This window comes from Leopardus geoffroyi, chromosome X (genome assembly GCF_018350155.1).
Source record: "Leopardus geoffroyi isolate Oge1 chromosome X, O.geoffroyi_Oge1_pat1.0, whole genome shotgun sequence".
Lineage (NCBI taxonomy): Eukaryota > Metazoa > Chordata > Mammalia > Carnivora > Felidae > Leopardus > Leopardus geoffroyi.
Genome location: NC_059343.1, coordinates 106,063,323 through 106,079,649, shown reverse-complemented (window position 1 = coordinate 106,079,649; position 16,327 = coordinate 106,063,323). Strand labels below are relative to the sequence as shown.

Here is a 16,327-nt window from a genome sequence, read left to right as displayed (position 1 = left end):
GCAATCAATACAAAACAGTTCAAAATTGCAAGGATCCCTGATGTTGTTTTTTAATAATCAAACACAAGCATCATTCCCTGTATCTTACATTAACACCTGGTAGTCAGTTCTCTATTTCTATAACATTGTATTTTCAAGAATGTTATTAGGAGAGGGGCGCCTGGGTGGCGCAGTCGGTTAAGTGTCGGACTTCAGCCAGGTCACGATCTCGCGGTCACTGAGTTCGAGCCCCGCGTCAGGCTCTGGGCTGATGGCTCAGAGCCTGGAGCCTGTTTCCGATTCTGTGTCTCCCTCTCTCTCTGCCCCTCCCCCGTTCATGCTCTGTCTCTCTCTGTCCCAAAAATAAATAAACGTTGAAAAAAAATTAAAAAAAAAAAAAAGAATGTTATTAGGAGATAGCAGAGAAAATGGAAGACTAAGGAAATCTGAAATATTGTCCATCCTTAAAAGTAATGAAAAAAACAAAGTAAATAGTTAGAATTAGCTTTTTTGGGCATTAACTCAAACCTTGAAGCAACTCAAAAGCTTGCAGCAACCTATTTCTAAGTAAAATGGCTAAATATTAGTAAGATGAGAGACCTTTAGAGAACTTTAGCTAACTCTAGTGTGATCTTACACTCCCTATCTCAGAAGTACCATTGAAAATAACACATATTCCCAGTACTATTGAGAACAACATGCACCTCATTATCAAAGAATTGTTGCTATTTGATCTGTCTGGTAACTCACTGAAAGATCACCTGAAAAGACTTTATTGTTTTGCCCAGGTCAGAACTCATGGAGTGCTCAAGCCACTACATGAGGGCATTTGTTGAATAATTTGCAGGCAAATATTTCACTCACTTATGTCTAAAGTGATTAATAATATTTGAGAAAAACAACAAGCTAACCAAAAAGCTTAGGAGGAAATGTTGGGGAATAAAATGTACATAAGGGTTTAAATCTTCGAACATATTTCTGAGAATTTAGAGGATAATATGCATGTCCAGTGCTGTGCACATGCTCGGAAAAGACCAGAGAAGACTCTAATCCTTCACTTCTGGTTGACCTTGAGGTACTGCATAAGTAGAAAGTGAATGGTAAGGCAGAGCTATAAACGTCCCAGTTGATTATTGAAAGAGTGTCTGAACTTGCACAAAGAGCACGTTCACAAAATATGAGAGAGATTTTGCTTCCAGGAGTTTAAGGAAATCTCTGTCCAATCATTAGCTGACTATAAAGCTGATAAATCAAAGACTTCAATGGCCAATAAGAATACAGAACTTACAGAACTAGTTCAGAAAAGTTACTATGCAAACAAACAAACAAAACAAATACAACTTCAAACAGCAACAAAGGCAAACCACTGGGGGGGCAGAAATAAAAATCTAATTTCCAAAGTTGTTGAATTACAATATTAAAAATGCCTTGTTTTCAATAAAAAATTACAAGAACTGCAAAGAAACAGAATTATAGGTCATACACAAGAAAAAACTCAATCAATAGAAACTATCCTTGAAGAAGCGTAGATGTTGGATATATTAGATAAATAATTTAAATAATCTATTATAAATATGTTCAATATTTATAATAGATTTATATAATATTTATATGTAAATATAAATATAAATAATATATTATAAATATATATATAAATATATATAAAAGTATATAAATATATATTTATATATAAATATATTTATATAAATATATTATATTTATAATTTTTATAAATATATTCAGAGTTAAAGGAAATCATAAGTAAAGAAATAAAGAAGAATATGAGGCCAATGCATCATAAAATTGAGAATATCATTAAAGAGATACAATTTCTGGAGTTGAAAAATATAAGTGAACTTAAAAGTTCACTAGATTGGATAAACAGCAGATTTGAGCAGGCAGAAGAAAGTATTGGTAAATTTGAATATGGTCAATGCAGGTTATCCACTCTGAAAAATGGGGGGAAAAGAATGAAGAAAAACAGAGCCTAAGAGTACTGTTGGACATTATCAAATGCATCAACATATGCATAATTGAAGTCCCTGAAGGAATGAACAAAAATAAAAGAATAGAGTATTTGAAGAAATAATGGATAAGAAAACCCAAATTTGATGAAAAGCTTTACTTACACCTCTAAGAAACACAACAAACTCCAAGTAAGATAAACTTAAAAAGATCTATACTTTGTTGCTGCACTGCCATCGCCCAGACCATGGTCCATGTGCTCCACTGGGGTTCTCTTAGCAGCAGCCACTGCTGCCCTGTGATCTCTGGCTGCACTTCATCCTTCTCTTCCTGCTGAGCCACTTTCTTCTTAGAACTATGACTATCGTTTTTGTCCTGCAGCTGGAGCCACTTTTCCTGGGACCCCCTTTCCTTTTCTGCTCATGGTTACTTTGGGGCCTTTCCCATGGGGACTACCGCCTAGCTGCCTTTACCCAGCATCCCATACCCCTGACACTGTCCCACACTTCTTTCATCCCTCAATTCCTGGGGGAAGACTGTCCCTGTCTGAACCCACAGCCTCCCGGCCCAGCACATCTGTCCAACTGTTATCTAGCTACAGCAACAAGCACCCCTCTGGCAGTGCCAAAGAAGTGGCGAAAGAAGGTGCAGACCAGCCCAGTGAGGCAGCATCCAGCAGCTTCCATCAGTACCAACAGCACCGGCCAGGTGTCAAGGGTGGGTGCAGCCCCATGACTTCCAGAGCAGAGCACAGGAAGTATTAGGATAGACAACCAATTAGGCCTTGGGTCCTGTGGCGATAACCCAAACTGAAGAAGCCAGCCCTTACCCTGGCCTGCTGCCACCCATGGTGGCCAGCCAACCCTCATTCAGAAGAGAGGTTTTAAAATCAAAGATGGGAAAATTGGAGAAAATTGCCATTCCTCACTGCCAGCTTGTTCATGGTATACATTTGTGTGAACAACCAAAGACACATAGGAAAGCAAATATAACTTACACTATCCAAGATTACTCTGTAAAAAGAAAATAACTTTTGGGTGGATTCTGTTTCATCTGATATAATTCAGAAGCAGGGGAAAAGGCTTTTATAAGTACCAAGAACATTGGAAATATGCATTTGAAGAAATCAGCAATTCTAACTGAAGTGAACCAAAAAGGAAAATTATGCTGGGGCAAAGTTTAGTGATCCACCTTCTTTTGTATTCTTCCAAAGCCTCCTACTCACTGGACAGGAAGCAGCATTAGAAACCTCAATCAAAATAAGGAGTTAATGGCAGTATAATTAAAAACTCTCCTAAAAGTTGAAACTTAGATCTCAGATTGTTGTACATCTGTAAAATAGTTTTTTTTTCAAAATCCCTGGACTATTGAAAGGAAAATTGGTACATAAATGGAAATTTTGCTTTATAACATGCAAGTGCAAAAGACGAGCTTAAAAATTGTAAATAATTTGTATTATATTTTACATTATTGAATATTGTATGCCATGTGCTATGTTTGTATTGTTCACACTTGAGATGTACAATATACTATTGTTATGAAAATATGTATTTTGCCCTACAAAATGGTAGGTGTTTTGTGTATATACAATGGAGAAATTTTAAGTGTTTTAAGGCACAAGGAAGACTGATTTATTTGCATAAAGTACTGAGATTTATTTTTAAAGAAATAGCTATCTAATCTTAAGGTGAAGATCTAAGTGTGAACAGTTCACTAATGCACTACTAAAATTTAAATCTGTGGCACAATCATTGTAAACATGAGGTTTGTCTGTGTTTCTCTAAATTGCTTTCTGCCTTCTAATCTGTAATTACTAGAAAACACTCATTCCCAAATTTACCAAACATAATTTCTGGTTTTTGATTTATCCATTCAAATTTAAAATACCTCTGGGGCACTTGGGTGGCTCAGTCAGTTGAGCATCTGACTTCGGCTCAGGTCATGATCTCACCGCTTGTGGGTTCAAGCCCAGTACCGGGCTTTGTGCTGACAGCTCAGAGCGTGGAGCCTGCTTCGGATTCTGTGTCTGGCTCTCTCTCTCTCCGCCACTCCCTCACTCATGCTCTCTCTCTCTCAAAAAAAAAAAAAAAAAAAAAAAAAAAACAAGACAAAACAAAAAACATTAAAAAAATTAAAAATTTTCAAATACCTCTAACTTTAATGCCTACAAAATGGGGGGTGTTATCAGACTTTTAAATAATAATATAATATAGTGGCCCTCCCTTTAAAAAAATCTACACTTAGACAAATTATAATCTGTCACACATCAAAAACAAAGAATCTTAAGAGCAGTAAGAGAAAAGTCATATTCTACAAGAGATCATCAATAAAAGAAATAGGTGATTTCTCGTCAGAAAACATTGAAGACAGAAAATGGTAGGTGATCTATTTAAAGTGCTGAAAGAAAAAAATGACAATTAAGAATTATATATATGACAAAATTATCCTTCAAAAGCAAAGAAGTAATTAAAACTCTGGGTAAACACAATTTGATTTTGTTGCTAGCTGATTTGACGTAAGAGAAATCATACAGGGAGTCCTTCAGGCTGAAATGAGAAAATGGAAATTCAAATTCTTAAAACAAAGCAAACACAGAAACAAATAAAACACCAGTTAAGGCACATATTAAAGTGAAGGCAAATATACAGGGACGTATAAATACAGTTTGTATTTTTTTTCCTGTATGAGTTAAAAGACAGCTATGTAAAACAATATTTGCAAATGCATATAGATGGGCACAAAATGTATAAGAATGTAATTTGTGGTAGTAAAAGCATAAAGAGAGGTTGAAAAGTCCATATACAGTCAATGGTTTTGCATACTATTCAAATTAAGTTGTTATAAATTCAAACAAGGCTGATGTGAAGTTAGATGATAATTACAATCCCCTGGGCAACTAGTAAGAAAATAAATTAAAATATATAATTTGGGGCACCTAGGTGTCTCAGTTGATTAAGTGTCCGACTTCAGCTAAGGTCATGATCTCATGGTCTGTGAGTTCAAGCCCCGCGTCGGGCTCTGTGCTGACAGCTCAGAGCCTGGAACCTGTTTCGGATTCTGTGTCTCCCTCTCTCTCTTATAATCCAACTCACAATCTATCTCTCTCTTGCTCTCAAAAATAAATGAACATTAAACAAAATTAAATATATATGTATGTATATATAATTAAAGGAATTTAATTAATTCAAGGGAATTAAAGTAGTACACCAGAAAATATTTACTTAACACCAAATAAGGCAATAACAGAGAAAGCGAGAAATAGAAATGATACAAGACACAGTGAAAACAAATTGCAAAAAGTAGAAGTAAGGTCTAGCTTGTTGATATTTACATTAAACTCTCCAAGTAGAAAAAATGAACACAACCAAGAGTTATTCCTTTGAAAAGATGAAAAAGATACACCTTTAGCAAAACTGACCAAACAAAAAGAAGTTAAAAAAATCAAATTGTTAAAATCAGGCATAGGAACATTACTATTGACCTTACAGAAACAGTAAGGATTGTAAAGAAATATTATTAACAATTGTATGCCAATTTATGAAGTAATTTAGTTGAAATGTAAAAATTCCTAGGGGACACAAACTATCAAAAATTATTTATAAACAAATAAAATGCTTGGATAGACCTATCACCAACAGAGAGATTAAATTAGTGGAAAAAATAAGCTCCCAACAGAGAAAAGTGAATGGTGTCACTGGTAAATTCTATCAAACATTAAAAAAAAATAATACCAATCCTTTAGAAACTCTTTTGAAGAAGAAGAAGAAGAAGAAGAAGAAGAAGAAGAAGAAGAAGAAGAAATATTTTTCAATTTATTCTGTGAAGCCAGTATTAATCTGATACCAAAATGAGACAAAAGTACCACAAGAAATTAAGCTTACAGAGCAACATTCCTTACATTAGTGCAAAAATTCTCAATAAAATACTAGCAAATCAAACCCAGAAACATATTAACAAGATTATATACCATTTATAAGTGGTATGCAGGTAATGCAAGGTTGGTTTAGCATCTGAAAATCAAATAATGTAATACATGTATCAATATATAAAAGAAAAAAACACATAATCATCTCAATAAATGCAGGACATGGATTTTTTAAAATTCAATATCCCTCCATGATATAAACAATAAATAAACTAGTAATAGAAGGGGATTTCCCGAACCTGATAAGTAACATGTGTGAAAAATTCACAGCTAATATTATACTTAATGGTAAAAGACTGAAAGTTTTCCTCCTAAAATTAGGAATATTATAAGGATGTCATCTCCTCCCACTACTATTCAATTTTGTACTAGAGGTTCTAGCCAGGACAGTTTGGTAATAAGAAGAAAGCAAAGGCACTCATATTGAAATATAAAAAGTGAGATTATTTCTATTCAGAGATTATAGGATGTTCTCAATATAAAACACTTAGGACTTCCAACAAACTACCAAAACTAATAAATTAGTCCATTGATATTTCAGAATAGAAGAAAAATACAAAGACAAATTATATTTCTATATGCTAGCAATGAACTATCTGAATGAAATTTAAAAAAAAAAAACAGTAACATTCAAATCATCAAAAATAATAAAATACTCAGGAATAAATTTAAACAAGGAAGTACAGTTGGCATACACTGAAAGCTACAATTTGTTGAAAGAAATGATTGAAGACTTAAATTATAGAAAAGTATTATATGTTGAAGGATTAGAAGATTAATATCATTAACAGGGGTATACTAGACAAAACAATCTCCAAATACAAGCAATCATAAAAATTTTCGCAGGTTTTTGCAAAAATGAAAACTTATTTTAAAACGAATATGGAAATAAAAGGGACCTAGAATATTCAAACATTCTTGGGAAAAAAATTGAAGGACTCACATTTCCTCTGCTCCTATCCCCTTTTAGCAACAATGATTTTGAAGTAATCTATGGAGACAAGTACTTTTGTGGCAGTTTGAAATCCAACAACAGGCCAAGAGCATTTGTTTCCTCCTAGGGAAGCAATAGGAGTCATGCTTGACTGAACTCCCAGAGGTAGGATTCCTAACATTGTTCTGACTGCAGACCCTGAAGTGATCCTGTAAATTGTCCAAATCCCTGGATGCACGCCTTGATTCCATACTGACTGCAGATCTTGAAATGTCTGTGTAACTTGGTTCCAGACTTTCTCATCTGCAGGTGAAGAATAGTCCTGTCTTCCAGGGACCCACAGGAGACATGCCCCTCTGTGTCCCCAGAGGTACACTTTCTAACCTGAGTCCAGCTGCAGTTCCTGTAATGGCCCTGTAACTAGTCTCCATCTCCTTTCAACAATAGTCCAGAAGCAATTCTGACTACCCAGGCACTGGGCAGGAGACATGCCCATCTCTGCCCTTGGCAGGCCCACTAACTTCATTCTGACTGAAGATCCTGAAACAGCTCTGCAACTTGGCTCCGCATCACACGGTCATGGCCAGAAAGTGGTCCTGCCAACCTAGGGACTGGGTAAGAGGCTTCTGTGCCCCCAGAGGCAGACCTGCTGATCTCACTCTGACCATGGATCCTGGTTCAGTCTTCTTGCATGGCTCCAGCCTCTCTTAGCTAGTCAGAGAACAGTCCTGTCCACCCAGATGCCAGGAAGGAGAAATGCTTGTCAGTTTTTTTGAGGCAGGCCTGAAGACCTTGGTCCTGATTATGGACCCTGCAGTATCCCTTTGACTCAGTTCTAGCTTTTATAAAGAAGAGCCAATCATGCACACCCAGAAACCCATCCAACAACCCTGTGAGAACCCACCCAGCCAATCAGGAAGAACCACACCTGTCCACGAACCTGGTAACAGGCCTGATATTTGCAGATCCTGAAGTGGACCTTTATTTCAGAAGCAGCCCTACTGACCAAGGTCCCAGAGGTCGTTCCATCTACTCAAACACAAGACAGGGTCCATGTTCACAGACCTTGGTAACAGGCCATGTAACCACAAATCTCATTGCTGATCAACAGCAGCCACATAACTCAACAACTCCCCTTGAATGTGATCCAGGAGAATATACTATCAGCCCAGAGACCTGAAAGGAGGTCTTTACAAACCAAACCATTCTGTGAAGTCTAGAAAAGGGTGTTTTTTTTTCATTCAAAAATGAAGAAACCAGAGCACCTGGGTGGCTCAGTGGGTTAAGAACCCTACTTTGACTCAAGTAATGATCTCAGAGTTTGTAGGTTCAAGCCTCGCATCAGGGTCTGTGCTGACAGCTCAGAGCCTGGAGCCTGCTTCAGATTCTGTGTTTCTGTCTCTCTGCCCCTTCCCCACTTTGCTCTCTCTCTCTCTCTCTCTCTCTCTTAAGAATAAATAAATATTCACAAAAAAATGTAGACACCAACACAAGATTACATAGATCACAAAGAGTCAAGGCAAACATGACACTACCAAATGAAACTAATAAACCACCAGCAACTGACAACAAAAAAATGGAAATCTAGAAATTAATCAACAAAAAATTTAAAAAACTAATTTGAAAGAAGTTCAATAAAATTCAGGAAAATGCAAACAGATAATAAATTAAGTAAAAAAGTACATGAACAAAATGAGAATTTTAATAAAGAAATAGAAACAATAAGAACCCAGAAATTCTGTTCTCAATTCACTGATTTTCTTCTGTTATCTTTATTCTCTTTTTGAACCCATCTATCAAGTTTTTGTACTGATTATTATAATGATGACCTCTAAATTTTTTGTTCTTTTGCATAAATTATATTTATTTGCCAGTACTTCATATTATTGTAAATTGATACAACAGACTTTGCCATTTCCCTTTGAAGTATTTTTATGATGGCCACTTTATTTTTTTTAATATAAATTAGATTGAAGTATAATTGCCAAAAGTTATATATATTTAAGGCACACAAATTGATATTTTGATATATGTATACATTGTGAAATAATCACTATAATCAAGTTAATTAACATAGCCATATGATGGCTGTTTTCAAATTCCTATATGATATTCCATCATTGGATTTTATATATATATATATATATATATATATATATATATATATATCTATCTCACACACACACACACACAATGGAATATTACTGATCCATCCAAGAATGAGTCTTGTCATTTTCAATGACGTGGATGGATCTAGAATACATTAGATGTATTAGAATGTAATGCTAAGCGTAAGAAGTCAATCAGAGAAAAACAAATACCATATGATTTCACCCATATGTAGAATATAAGAAACAATACAGATAAACATATGTGAAGGGGAGAAATAGAAAAGAAAGGAAAGGGAAACAATCCACAGAGACTCTTAATGATAGAGTACAAACTGAGAGGGTTGATGGAGGGAGGTGGGTGTGAGATGGGCTAGATGGGTGATGGGTATTCAGGAGGACACTTGTGATGAACACTGGGTGTTGTATGGAAGTGATGAATCACTGAATTCTACATTTAAACCACTATTGCACTGTATGTTGACTAAATTTAAATTTAAAAATCGGATACTTAGGTTGCTTCCATATTTTGGCTAACATAATTTGTGCTGCAATATACATACAATTGCATAAAACTTTTCAAATTAACGTTTTCATTTTTTGCGTAAATATCCAGCAGGAATTAGAGAAAATTTAATTACAAAATTAAATTTTGGAGGAACCTCCATACTGTTTCCCACAGTAGCTGCAGCAGCTTACATTTTCACCAACAGTGGATGAGTTTTGTTTTTCTCTCCACACCCTCACCAATACTTGTTTTTGTTTGTTTGGTTGTTATTGTTATTGTTTTAATTTTAGTCATTCTGACTGGTGTAAGTAGTATCTCCTTGTGGTTTTGATTTGCATTTCCTGGAAGATTAGTGATTGTCTATCTTTGCATGTATGTATCCTGGCCAGGTGCATGTCTTCTTTAGAAAAATATCTATTTAGGTCCTATGTCCATTTTTCATTGGATTATTTCAAGTTTGTTTGTTTTGGTGTTTAATTGCTTAAGTTCTTTATATATTTATGGTATTAACTCCTTATCAAATATATCATTTTCAAATATCTTTCTTTTTTTTCAATATATGAAATTTATTATCAAATTGGTTTCCATACAACACCCAGTGCTCATCCCAAAAGGTGCCCTCCTCACTACCCATCACCCAACCTCCCCTCACTCCCACCCCCTATCAACCCTCAGTTTCTTCTTACTTTTTAAGAGTCTCTTATGCTTTGGCTCTCTGACCTCTTTTTTTTTCCTTCCCCTCCCCCATGGGTTTCTGTTAAGTTTCTCGGGATCCACATAAGAGTGAAAACATATGCTATCTGTCTTTCTCTGTATGGCTTATTTCACTTAGCATAACACTCTCCAGTTCCATCCACGTTGCTACAAAGGGCCATATTTCATTCTTTCTCATTGCCACGTAGTACTCCATTGTGTATATAAAACACAATTTCTTTATCCATGCATCAGTTGATGGACATTTAGGCTCTTTCCATAATTTGGCTATTGTTGAGAGTGCTGCTATAAACATTGGGGTACAAGTGCCCCTATGCATCAGTACTCCTGTATCTCTTGGGTATATTCCTAGCAGTGCTATTGCTGGGTCATAGGGTAGGTCTATTTTTAATTTTCTGAGGAACCTCCACACTGTTTTCCAGAGTGGCTGCACCAATTTGCATTCCCACCAACAGTGCAAGAGGGTTCCCGTTTCTCCGCATCCTCTCCAGCATCTATGGTCTCCTGATTTGTTCATTTTGGCCCCTCTGACTGGCGTGAGGTGATATCTGAGTGTGGTTTTGATTTGTATTTCCCTGATGAGGAGCGACATTGAGCATCTTTTTATGTGCCTGTTGGCCATCCGGATGTCTTCTTTAGAGAAGTGTCTATTCATGCTTTCTGCCCATTTCTTCACTGGGTTATTTGTTTTTCGGGTGTGGAGTTTGGTGAGCTCTTTATAGATTTTGGATACTAGTCCTTTGTCCGATATGTCATTTGCAAATATCTTTTCCCATTCCGTTGGTTGCCTTTTAGTTTTGTTGGTTGTTTCCTTTGCTGTGCAGAAGCTTTTTATCTTCATAAGGTCCCAGTAGTTCATTTTTGGTTTTAAGTCCCTTGCCTTTGGGGATGAGTCAAGTAAGAAATTGCTACGACTGAGGTCAGAGTGGTCTTTTCCTGCTTTCTCCTCTAGGGTTTTGATGGTTTCCTGTCTCACATTCAGGTCCTTCATCCATTTTATTTTTGTGAATGGCGTGAGAAAATGGTCTAGTTTCAATCTTCTGCATGTTGCTGTCCAGTTCTCCTAGCACCATTTGTTAAAGAGACTGTCTTTTTTCCATTGGATGTTCTTTCCTGCTTTGTCAAAGATTAGTTGGCCATACGTTTGTGGGCCTAGTTCTGGGGTTTCTATTCTATTCCATTTTCTATGTGTCTGTTTTTGTGCCAATACCATGCTGTCTTGATGATTACAGCTTTGTAGTAGAGGCTAAAGTCTGGGATTGGGATGCCTCCTGCTTTTGTCTTCTTCAGAATTACTTTGGCTATTGAGGGCCTTTTGTGGTTCCATATGAATTTTAGGATTGCTTGTTCTAGTTTCGAGAAGAATGCTGGTGCAATTTTGATTGGGATTGCATTGAATGTGTAGATAGCTTTGGGTAGTATTGACATTTTGACAATATTTATTCTTCCAATCCATGAACATGGAATGTTTTTCCATTTCTTTATATCTGCTTCAATTTCCTTCATAAGCTTTCTATAGTTTTCAGCATACAGATCTTTTACATCTTTGGTTAGATTTATTCCTAGGTATTTTATGCTTCTTGGTGCAGTTGTGAATGGGATCAGTTTCTTGATTTGTCTTTCTGTTGCTTCATTGTTAGTGTATAAGAATGCAACTGATTTCTGTACATTGATTTTGTATCCAGTAACATTGCTGAATTCATCTATCAGTTCTAGCAGACTTTTGGTGGAGTCTTTCAGATTTTCCATGTATAGTATCATGTCATCTGCAAAAAGCGAAAGCTTGACTTCATCTTTGCCAATTTTGATGCCTTTGATTTCCTTTTGTTGTCTGATTGCTGATGCTAGAACTTCCAACACTATGTTAAACAACAGCGGTGAGAGTGGACATCCCTGTCGTGTTCCTGATCTCAGGGGAAAATCTCTCATATTTCCTCATTGAGGATGATGTTAGCTGTGGGCTTTTCATAAATGGCTTTTATTATCTTTAAGTGTGTTTCTTCTATCCCGACTTTCTCGAGGGTTTTTATTAAGAAAGGGTGCTGAATTTTGTCAAAGGCCTTTTCTGCATCGATTGACAGGATCATATGGTTCTTAATTTTTCTTTTACTAATGTGATGTATCACGTTGATTGATTTGCGAATGTTGAACCAGCCCTGCATCCCAGGGAATGAATCCCACTTGATCATGGTGAACAAGTCTTTTCATATGCTGTTGAATTCGATTTGCTAGTATCTTACTGAGAATTTTTGCATCCATATTCATCAGGGATATTGGCCTGTAGTTCTCTTTTTTTACTGGGTCTCTGTCTGGTTTAGCAATCAAAGTAATACTGGCTTCATAGAATGAGTCTGGAAGTTTTCCTTCCCTTTCTATTTTTTGTAATAGCTTGGGAAAGATAGGTATTATTTCTGCTTTAAATGTCTGGTAGAACTCCCCTGGGAAGCCATCTGGTCCTGGACTCTTATTTGTTGGTAGATATTTGATAACTGATTCAACTTCTTCTCTGGTTATGGGTCTGTTCAAGCTTTCTATTTCCTCCTGATTGAGTTTTGGAAGGGTGTGGATGTTTAGGAATTTGTCCATTTCTTCCAGGTTGTCCAGTTTGTTGGCATATAATTTTTCATAGTATTCCCTGATAATTGCTTGTATCTCTGAGGGATTGGTTGTAATAATTCCATTTTCATTCATGATTTTATCTATTTGGGTCATCTCCCTTTTCTTTTTGAGAAGCCTGGCTAGAGGTTTATCAATTTTGTTTATTTCTTCAAAAAACCAACTCTTGGTTTCGTTGATCTGCTCTACAGTTTTTTTAGATTCTATATTGTTTATTTCTGCTCTGATCTTTATTATTTCTCTTCTTCTGCTGGGTTTAAGCTGCCTTTGCTGTTCTGCTTCTGTTTCCTTGCGGTGTGCTGTTAGAATTTGTATTTGGGATTTTTCTTGTTTCTTGAGATAGGCCTGGATTCCGATGTATTTTCCTCTCAGGACTGCCTTCGCTGCATCCCAAAGCATTTGGATTTTTGTATTTTCATTTTTGTTTGTTTCCATATATTTTTAAATTTCTTCTCTAATTGCCTGGTTGACCATTCATTCTTTAGTAGGGTGTTTTTTAACCTCCATACTTTTGGAGGTTTTCCAGACTTTTTCCTGTGGTTGATTTCAAGGTTCATAGCATTGTGGTCTGAAAGTATGCATGGTATAATTTCAATTCTTGTGTACTTATGAAGGGCTGTTTTGTGACCCAGTATGTGATCTATCTTGGGGAATGTTCCATGTGCACTCGAGAAGAAAGTATATTCTGTTGCTTTGGGATGCAGAGTTCTAAATATATCTGTCAAGTCCATCTGATCCAATGTATCATTCAGGGCCCTTGTTTCTTTATTGACCGTGTGTCTAGATGATCTATCCATTTCTGTAAGTGGAGTGTTAAAGTCCCATGCAATCACCACATTCTTATCAATAAGGTTGCTTATGTTTATGAGTAATTGTTTTATATATTTGGGGGCCCCCGTATTCGGCACATAGACATTTAAAATTGTTAGCTCTTCCTGATGGATAGACCCTGTAATTATTATATAATGCCCTTCTTCATCTCTTGTTACAGCCTTTAATTTAAAGTCTAGTTTCTCTGATATAAATATCGCTACTCCAGCTTTCTTTTGACTTCCAGTAGCATGATAAATAGTTCTCCAACCCCTCACTCTCAACCTGAAGATGTCCTCAAGTCTCTTGTAGACAGCAAATAGATGGGTCTTGTTTTTTTATCCATTCTGATACCCTATGTCTTTTGGTTGGCGCATTTAGTCCATTTACATTCAGTGTTATTATAGAAAGATATGGGTTTAGAGTCATTGTGATGTCTGTAGGTTTTATGCTTGTAGCGATGTCTCTGGTACTTTGTCTCACAGGATCCCCCGTAGGAATCTTATATGGCTGGTTTAGTGGTGACGAATTCCTTCAGTTTTTGTTTGTTTGGGAAGACCTTTATCTCTCCTTCTATTCTAAATGAGAGACTTTCTGGATAAAGGATTCTCGGCTGCATATTTTTCTGTTCATCACATTGAAGATCTCCTGCCATTCCTTTCTGGCCTGCCAAGTTTCAGAAGAGAGATTGGTCATGAGCCTTATAGGTCTCCCTTTATAAGTTAGAGCACGTTTATCCCTTGTTGCTTTCAGAATTTTCTCTTTATCCTTGTATTTTCCCAGTTTCACTATGATATGTCATGCAGAAGATGGATTCAAGTTACGTCTGAAGGGAGCTCTCTGTGCCTCTTGGATTTCAATGCCTTTTTCCTTCCCCAGATCAGGGAAATTCTCAGTTATTATTTCTTCAAGTACACCTTCAGCACCTTTCCCTCTCTCTTCCTCCTCTGCAATACCAATTATGTGTATATTATTTCTCTTTAGTGTATCACTTAGTTCTCTAATTTTCCCCTCATACTCCTGGATTTTTTTATCTCTCTTTTTCTCAGCTTCTTCTTTTTCCATGATTTTATCTTCTAGTTCTCCTATTCTCTCCTCTGCCTCTTCAATCCAAGCCGTGGTCATTTCCATTTTATTTTGCAGCTCATGTATCGCATTTTTTACCTCCTCTTGACTGTTCCTTAGTCCCTTGATCTCTGTAGCAAGAGATTCTCTGCTGTCCTCTATACTGTTTTCAAGCCCAGCGATTAATTTTATGACTATTATTCTAATTCACTTTCTGTTATATTGTTTAAATCCTTTTTGATCAGTTCATTAGCTGTTGTTATTTCCTGGAGATTCTTTTGAGAGTAATTCTTCCGTTTGGTCATTTTGGATAGTTCCTGGAGTGGTGCGGAACTGCAGGGAACTTCCCCTGTGCTGTCTTGAATAACTGGTGTTGGTGGGTGGGGCCCGCAGTCAGAATTGATGTCTGCCTCCAGCCCACCACTGGGGCCACAGTCAGACTGGTGTGTGCCTTCTCTTTCCCTCTCCTAGGGGTGGGATTCACTGTGGGGTGGTGTGGCCCGTCTGGGCTACTTGCACATTGCCAGGCTTGTGGTGCTGGGGATCTGGCATATTAGCTGGCGTAGATAGGCAAGATCCATGGGGGGATGGGCGGGGCAGGGTCAGCTGGCTTCTCCTTTGGTGATCTGCTTAGGGAGCGCGAGGGAGTCAGATCAGCTGCTGGAGGTGTGGGCCCACAGAAGCACAGTGTTGGGTGTTTGTGCGGTGCAAGTAAGTTCCCTGGCAGGAACTGGTTCCCTTTGGGATTTTGGCTGGGGGATGGGTGAGGGATATGGCGCTGGTGAGCGCCTTTGTTCCCTGCCAAACTGAGCTCTGTAGTCCTGGCGTTCAGCAACTCTCCCTCCCGTTGTCCTCCAGCCTTCCCCGCTCTCTGAGCAGAGCTGTTACCTTATAACCTTCCAGATGTTAAGTCCTGCTGGCTGTCCGAACACACTCCGTCTGGCCCCTCTGCTTTTGCAAGCCAGACTCGGGGTCTCTGTTTGGCCGGCGGGCTGCCCCTCCGACCCGGCTCTCTCCTGCCAGTCCGTGTAGTGCACACAGCCTCTCTGCCCTTCCTACCCTCTTCCGTGGGCCTCTCATCTGCACTTGGCTCTGGAGACTGTTCTTCTAGTCTTCTGGCAGTTTTCTGGGTTATTTAGGCAGGTGTAGGTGGAATCTAAGCGTTCAGCAGGACGCGGTGAGCCCTGCGTCCTCCTACGCCGCCATCTTCCTCAAATATCTTTCATTCAATAGTTTACCTTTTCATTTTGTAGATGGTTTTCTTCACTGTGCAGAAGCTTTTTATTTTGTGTAGTCCTAATAGTTTGACTTTCATTTGTTTCCATTGCCAAAGGAGACATATGTAGAAAAATGTTTCTACAGCTAATGTCAAAGAAATTACTGCTTATGTTTTCTTCTAGGATGTTTATGGTTTCATGTCTATAATCCATTTTCAGTTTATTTTTGTGAATAATGCAAGCAATTGGTTTGGTTTCATTATTTTGTAGCTGTCCTGTTTTCCTAGCACAATTTGTTAAAAAGATTGTCCTTTGCCCTTTTGAAGTTTTTTGTATCCTTTGTTGTAGATTAATTGATTATATAAGTAGCGGTTTATTTCTGGGGTCTCTATTCTATTCCATTGATCTGTGTGTCTATTTTTTTTGTGTGCCAATATCATACTGCTTTGATTCCTATAGCTTTGTAATATTTCTTGAAATCTGGGA

General features: G+C 37.4%; 1 pseudogene; it reads left to right on the top strand.

The window, feature by feature from the left end:
• Nucleotides 1-2,301: 2,301 nt before the first annotated feature.
• Nucleotides 2,302-3,256, top strand: LOC123594968 (annotated as a pseudogene).
• The last annotated feature ends 13,071 nt before the right edge of the window (nt 3,257-16,327 follow it).